The 8,017-nt window shown below is 48.1% G+C and overlaps 1 non-coding gene across 1 annotated transcript; it reads left to right on the forward strand.

Annotated features, from left to right (window-relative positions):
* The first annotated feature begins 7,403 nt into the window (after positions 1-7,403).
* Positions 7,404-7,475, forward strand: Trnah-gug (transfer RNA histidin (anticodon GUG)). Its single transcript has one exon. It is a non-coding gene; the product is annotated as a tRNA-His (tRNA).
* The last annotated feature ends 542 nt before the right edge of the window (positions 7,476-8,017 follow it).

Below are 8,017 nucleotides of genomic sequence, written 5' to 3' on the forward strand. Positions count from 1 at the left end.
ACTGAACACGCACTTTCCACGGCTCACGGCTACTGCAGAACAGGAAGGATTTCGGCTACCTCGTAGCTCGTAGACGTGTTACTGCAAAGTGAAGAAAGCAAATCCGGAAAACCGCTAAGCATACAATTGTCATGCCAGGCTCAAGTGTGGAGCTGTGGTCTTCCCATAACCTCCCACGGCGACATGGATTCACAGGTGCAGTTACCTTATTAAGAAACTCTATGGCAGGTCCAGTGTTTTCTGGCACTTCCACAGCTGGGTGCAGCGGGTGCTCGACAATAGCTGCAGATTCGTTGGATAGATGGCGTGGGGAAGGGTGCGGTGCGGCTGTGTGTTAGTCCGGCGCCGTCTGAAGGTGGTCGCTTCATTCCTTGTTAGTTGGTAGTGTGGGTAAGAGAGAATGCGCCGTTTGTGTCCGTAGTCCACCAAGATGTCCGTGTAGCGCAGGCGAGGTTGTGGTTTAGTATAGAAAAGGTGATGATTGTGCGTGTTTTGTCACAACGCAATGAAGAACTGTCCCCGCTATGACGAAGTTTTTGTCAGAGAAAACTGACCTTTTGTTAGACAGGGTACATCGTTAATAGCAACGATGATTCGATTTCAATGCACTGCAGTTTGTACCTTGAAACAGGTTCGTATGAAGCGAGAATTGGCATAAACCGATTTTATTACAATGGGTATTTACTGTATACATCATCTTTGGGGAAGTTACAGTCTGCATGGATTGAAACGTGTCACAGAAAGTTGATGCTGTTAAGTTGTTTCAAGACGTTATTTGAGATAGTTATTTTCAGAATTTAGGATTTCGATTTCCCGGCTGACAAATTAAGAAAGATGGAAAATAAAGCATGGGCAACTACGTTTTCGAAAAGCGATTGTAACTAAAAATGTCGGTATTTAAAGTGAACAGAGCTTAAGGCTGATTTACTTATGCGTCGAGTTTGTCATCAGGTGAAGCCACAAAGTTCGTACAAGTGGCGTGGCCAGAAATATTTTTCGTGGGATGTTATTTATCGCCGGCAAAAAAAAAAAAAAATCCTAAAAGGAAATATGGCCTGCGGGCAAACATCATTTCATTTTCACTTCATTTTCTAATTTGGTTTTTCATGTGAATATACCAACGCATCGAAATTGAACGAAAAGATAATCATAAATGCAGAGGGGACACAGGGGGGAATGCACCGCTCAGAAAAATTTTGGGGCTGTTCTAACACCAGAACTCCTCTCTCTCTCTCTCTCTCTCTCTGTCTCTCTCTCTCTGTCTCTCTGTCTCTCTGTCTCTCTGTCTGTCTCTGTCTGTCTCTGTTCTCTCTCTCTCTCTCTCCCTTCCCGCCACGCCCCTGGTTCTCACTACTTGTCCACATACAGTGACATTTCTTCAAGGCAACGTCTTTTTTACCTTTATTTACTTTTCATTCAATCCCATTGCCGCCTACAAGAATGAACTCAAGGGCTTACGGCGTATGTCGCGGCCGTTTGCCCCGTTCGCCGTTCACGGCGAACGGCGCAAAAGCTGCAGTCTGCGCTACAATAGCTACAAATAAACACTGTCAACCTCCCTTCTCCTCACACTGTTCCTCCCGTAGAGACAATCGTTACCTGAGCCGGTGCGGGACGTTTTGTGTCCCGATTCAAACCACGAAGGTAGGTTTCGCCTCACATGTGTGATCCTCTATGAGGCCGTGCATGCCCTCTCGACAGTTAGCGGCAAACACGCAAGGAGGAAGCGCGCACGAAAGGGCGAGACACTGGGAGAGGGCGCCTTTGTCGGGGACAACGCGCCCTTGAAGGCCGCGGCTCCTCCGGGAAGGATGTAACGCATACCGTTATTATCGTACGCTCATTTTCCTGCCGGGGTGCGTATCCGCCCTGTGTGCATTCCCCGCTGCAGCTGCCTTACGTCGGCGCGCGCTGGCTCAGGCGTTCCGCCACTGTACCCACGAGACCACGGGACGTAGACTCGTGTAAGCGTACGCGAGGAGTACACGTAGCTGACGTATGAACGGCGCAGGACACAGAAACATCCATTAGGCCGCGCATCAAAACTTGCCGCGATTACTTGCCAGTCGTCGAACAGCGCATCCCTTGTCCCTGCTGGCAAAGAAGCAAAGACGGAGGGCCCCAGAAGCCCTTGCACGCACCACAGCCCGCTCTCATTTTTGTAGTATCTATTAGGGCGAACCACGTGATTGCCCACAGCATACGAGCAAACAGACAATATTGGGACATCTGACCAATCATTGTTCCCTAGTCACTTTCCCAGAACGGAATGAAAAAAAAAAAGCCGAACAAAAAACGTGTCGCGAAACAAAGAAACGAATTACTTTTTTACCATAATAGAGATGGATAGAGCTGAATTGTTTATAGCGCCAATCAAAGATATGGAGCTGAAAACTGTTTTATGCTGAAAACGAGAAATAGCGAAAAATGTTTTCGCTACACGGCTTTAACGAAGCTGAAATGGGCCCGCGGTAAATGGAGAGTAAACTGCATGCAATGCAACTTCACTTTTCGTTATTCTAATCCCATTAAACCTTAGCAGACTGATAATATACGCACGTAATGTGTGCACGTAAACACCCACGCACATGCAAGCGCACATGTACTCAAATGACTCCTAAACAAAAACATTGCATGTGGGCGACATAACGTACAGAGAAAATGCTGACTATACGCTCATCCACGACTTCCGGGTTTATTTCTGATGGCAAATGAACTGGAGTTAATACTCCAAATTGGCTTTTTATGAGTGAATGTTTCTCTTATCGGCCGGACATGTTCGCCATAAAGCGATATCTTTAGAATTCCATCGAGGAAATTTTGTGTTTGTCAACAAAAAAAATTTTGTGTGAGAAAAACTACGAGTGTTCTAAGAATCGCAGCGTGAGGCAAGGCTGCCGGCTTGTCCCACAAAGAAAGGCTTAAAAGTCAGCCCGTTTCTTCTTGTTTCGTTATTTTTGACGCACAGCTTCAGCCAGTCTTGTTTGGAGTTAGCCTAATGAAAAGCTGACTCAGCTTTAAACATGCCGCAGAATCAGCCCAACGTCACACTTGGCAAAGGAATGTTCCCTGAAGGCTATCGCACTCCAAATTCTTGCACTGTTAGCGAATTTGTATTGTGTGATGAAATATTTCGATGGCCTTTCATTATGAAGGGACTCCAGGAACCGCCGTGATGTTGTTTACTCGCGGATAGTGCAAGTTAAATCGACGCAGCCGTAGCAAAAGCGAAGGACATAGTCTGAAGCCTTGTCGGCCCCCTTGAAGCATGTTGGCCCATTGTCACGCTCATTCATAGGACTGCTGCCTGCAAAGAACTAAACGTAAGCTACCGGTCAGAAAAGCCCGCTTGCCTGTTAAAGCGCCCGCATTTCCAACAACAAAGCTAGTTTTATTGGATGCAGGTGCCTTAGCTTCGCATACACTGTCCTGAATAACTGCGTGCGTGCGTGCGTGCGTGAGAGAGAGAGAGAGAGAGAGAGAGAGATGAGTGAGTGAGTGAGTGAGTGAGTGAGTGAGTGAGTGAGTGAGTGAGTGAGTGAGTGAGTGAGTGAGTGAGTGAGTGAGTGAGTGAGTGAGTGAGTGAGTGAGTGAGTGAGTGAGTGAGTGAGTGAGTGAGTGAGTGAGTGAGTGAGTGAGTGAGTGAGTGAGTGAGTGAGTGAGTGAGTGAGTGAGTGAGTTAGCCAACTAGCAGAACTCGCCTTGAAAGCCGTGCCGGAAACTGCTGCGCCCGATTGACGCATTTTCAAACTTCGCGGTCAATCAATAAAGTCACAAAGGTTTGCGCCCTTCAAAAAGTTCAAGGCAAGGTGTAAGATGTCTTGACTAGGGATCTAAATACCTTTTTGGGAATAGTATGTCATCGAACGAGGAATTTTTTTTAATAAAGCTGAACACTTAATCGTGTGCACTGGGCAGTCCATGAAAGAATTTCTGACGTCACCAGGCACACCACACGTTGGACACAGGGGTGATGAGGTCAGATTCCGTTTATAAAGCCAAGGCGGTGTTTAGCCCGAGTTTTTCCGGATGCGGAACAGACGCCTGCACTCTCTTCCTTCCTTTAGTAACAAAAGGATGGTACTGTGAACTCCAAAGGGACCTAAAATACTGAACATCGGTGCAACTGATCCCATGTACCGATCACCTGCGTGGTTACGTGCAAAGCCAGGGTTAAACACTAATCGTTGTCGTCTTTATCACTTTGAAGAGAGCAAATCTACATTCATCTAACCGTAATTGCAGTTCTTAAGCTCTAAACGGGAACTCATCATCTTGAAATTAGGCAGTGAACAAAGTATACAAACTTCCTTCCGAGCAAAAAGCAGTGTGCAGTAAGCATCAAGCATCGGCACAGATATCATCACCACAACGCCCTGCTTCTTCCCATTTGCCAGTTACAACCACAGACGTCACCGCAAATACGCCATACGCGACAAAAAGTCGACGACTTTCGGAAGTAACCTTTTCAAAAGCTTCAAAGAACCACCGAGAAGTGAGCAGCGCGCTCAAAGGTAGTGCCCCGGAAGGTTTCTTGTCGTTTTTGTCACGCGATTTTCGGTGTGTGTTTGAGAGTCTTTCGGTTTCTTCGCAGTCCCCCGCGCTGTTGCTGCCCTGTTTATAGCTGTCGCGACGTTGCCGTTCCACCGGAATACCAATGGAGCTCAGTGCGCGCCATTGGTCAACGGTGGAGCGCGCCCATTGAACCGTCGCGCCCGGCACTGTCCACAGCGAACAGAAATGCTAATGCGGCCACGCCAACGCCCGACAGAGCGCGATAAAAGCCGAGGGGATATTTAAAGCCTCCATCGCCGCGTTGGCCGAATGTGTGTCAATGCCGGGCAGCCGTTTGTACTCTGGGCTATTTTATGGGTTTCCTCGCCTCCGGGTTGGATTTGAAACGGTCTACCCTGTTCGCTCTGAGTGTGGTGAATCCTGCGAACAGCAATGCCAGATTGCGGTGCAAACGTGATTCTTTTGTATTGAGGGATTTAGACCGGCAGGACCACATGCGTATAGGTTCATCTTGCCGGACGTAACAGCGCTCGCAATACGCTTTCACACCTCACTCAATTTCCGTACACAGCGACGTGACGCCCGTTCGCACGTGTAATCCCCAACTCTTTTCGGCCATTGGTGGCCACAGCAGCTGGATCTTCGAAATGTCGTAAAGACGAGGAAGCACAGCCGTCCGCGTAGGCGTGTAATGATGCTGCATTGCGCAGGAATGCACAGGGTGCACAAATATGACCGACGGCCGTCGCTCATACCTTCGTGCCTGCGAAGCCATCGTGGACGACCTCGTAGACATGACACCTCTCGCATGTTGTTACATGCCACCAAATGCAAAAACGAGTCACCAACATAGACACACTGTACGGAAATGGGGATACAATTAAGGTGCGGTAAGGTTTGTGCATCCCTGCGACTCAACCAATATCGGGTTAGACGTCGATTACTCCTAACGTTTTATTTTTATGAACGCTTTTTTACAGTGGCATCTATGTAGCAGGTAGGTTTTCCTTTCCTGTTAGCAATGACCAATGAAAAACAACACCCTCCCTCTTTCTCTCTCTCTCTTTCTGTCTCTCTCTCACTGGGAAGCGGTGGGTGCCGCATGCATACCTGCTGAATAAGCGTCGTCTCCACAAAGCACAGCCCGCATATCCTTGGCGACATCCCTCCATGACGCCCATTACTTATGAATTGGTTACGCCAGTGTAGCCAGGAAAGAAAAAAAAGAATACGTTGCAATTACACTAAAACTACACCGACTGCTGCCGCAATATGACGCGTGCGCCCGCTAGGAAACCCGGAAAAGCGGCTGCTAAAACTGAAACAAAACAAGGAAAGAAAGAAGAAAAATCAATAACGAGTCTGTATTAATCGCTGCTCAAATCACCTACGCGGCATGAATTCCTGGGGCAGCTCGGCGGGCGACTGCGACTGCGACGAACGTGGTTTACATAACGCCTCCTAGGTAAGAAGGCCAGGCTACTCATCAACCCTCCTCTTCCCCCAACCTCACCACCGTTTCTTTTTTACGTAACGTGACTGTAAGGTTTCATAGCTCTGCAGTTCCGTCTTCCTTCTTAATATGGATCGTTGAGAAGTTCTCAAGCCTGACATTTCACCGACTGTATTGACGCATTACGCGGGCCTTATGTCAATCTTTGAGGCGTTGGTTATGCTCATCTTCGAGGCAAGAAAGACATAAGGAAGGTGAGGTTTAGAAGAGGAGATACCAACGCGTTGGACTGGGCTAGTTGGTACATGTTTGCATGGAATAAAAACGAGCGGTAAAAAAAAATGCCTTGTTCTTTCAGTTAGTGCTAGCTTGTCGCGTCGTTTTCTTCTATGTCCTGTGTTTCTCGTCTCGCCGGGGCCCCGCCGCCGGCCCGGCGAGACGCACACTGCGGCAGCGATTATTCACAGCCGGTGTCAGGGCACAAATCGTCCCGGAGCACGCTACCGCCACGACGACGACAACAACGACGAGCATCGACAGTGCAGGCAAAACGTGCTGCCCTTTCGACGTCGTGTGCCCCGACGACGCCTGGTCGCCGTAGAAGAGGACATGAAACAGTGCGCCGCCTCGGGAGACTTTGATGGAGCGGCCCAACGCGTATGTTGTGTAGCCGCGCGTATGTACACAACGCGTATGTTGTGTAGCCGCGCGACACCCGAGCAAGTAGAAGGCGGCTCTTTAAGAGGCGGATCAGCCAGGCTGCCGGTGCACGGCACGGATGTCCCCGGTTCCAAAAGAAAAAAAAAGACACCTCTCCTTTTAACAACTTCGCGAATATGCTGCGATAATGACGGCAACTAAACATAAACTGTATGTTCATCCCATAGTGACATCACCGACACAATGGCTTGTACGCGGTGTTGTAAAATGAAGTGTGCAGGCAGTGCGGTGCGGCAAGAACCAGGTGGAATAGGAATGATGGCGACAAAGTGACCATAATTTACACAGCAAAAAAAGCGACGTGCAGCCAATGCCGTTCGGAAAATGAGCAGACGTGAGTACTACTGGAACGGAGTCAAAAACATGATTGCCATGGTGTACGTGCAGACTTCTAACGTCGGAGCAAGGCATGAGCATCCGGCCCCCACCGTCAAGTTCCGTAGGGAGACAAGCAAGATGATATCGCACTATTTGAGATGGATATTCCATTAGATATGTTATTTCTGAACCAATCTCTCAACAACTCATCGCACAACCTGCATACCCGATTCATTCGGCATCGGTATTTAACAATCAACTTCCTGCAGTGCGTCCACTCCGACGGTGCTCGGCCGACCTATATTCTGGAGGAAAACCGGTCTTACGAACGGCGTATCCGACATTGCCCAAACGGTGCCCCGCGCAGTTTGGCGCTTTCCTCCGTCCCCACCGGGCAGCCGTGATCGTATAGTGGTTAGTACCTTGCGTTGTGGCCGCAATAACCCAGGTTCGAATCCTGGTCACGGCACTTTTTTTTTTCTTTTTTATCGAGCTACCGCTATTTTTCTTGGAAAGACCGTGCAAAAGACTCGCATTAACACAAGCTCGACGTTTCGTTATTAGGGTCGTATTGTTGTTGCGCCGGTTCACCTCGCCCTTGCGTGCTTGTATTTTTTTTTTCTTGTGATGTTCTTTCTCGTTCTCCTCGGTTTTTTTTAGCGGTGTTTCTGTTGCTTTTGTTAGTTCCTGTTTTTGTATTTTTTTTTGCTCCATTTGACATCTATTGTTTATGTTATTATGTTCTCTCCCTTTCGTCGACGCTGTTTTCGTTTTAGTAAAAACCAATCAAACGCGTATGTTGAATGAAAAGAATCCTGGCATTCGATGTTCGCAATAAGTTCTACCAAGTCATGGCGACAAGCCGAAAACGGCGACAAAGGCATACTCAGAGTGTATGACAGTGGCGCAAATTTCGGGCATGCATACTTTCCCGACGAAATATGTTTATCCACGAAATCATTATTAATATTCGTTATACGAGGTTACTGGTTGAAGGAGACATAACTAACA

This window comes from Haemaphysalis longicornis, unplaced genomic scaffold, assembly GCF_048455015.1.
Source record: "Haemaphysalis longicornis isolate Haplotype H1 unplaced genomic scaffold, Haemaphysalis longicornis Haplotype H1 scaffold_12, whole genome shotgun sequence".
In the NCBI taxonomy this organism is placed as follows: Eukaryota; Metazoa; Arthropoda; class Arachnida; order Ixodida; family Ixodidae; genus Haemaphysalis; species Haemaphysalis longicornis.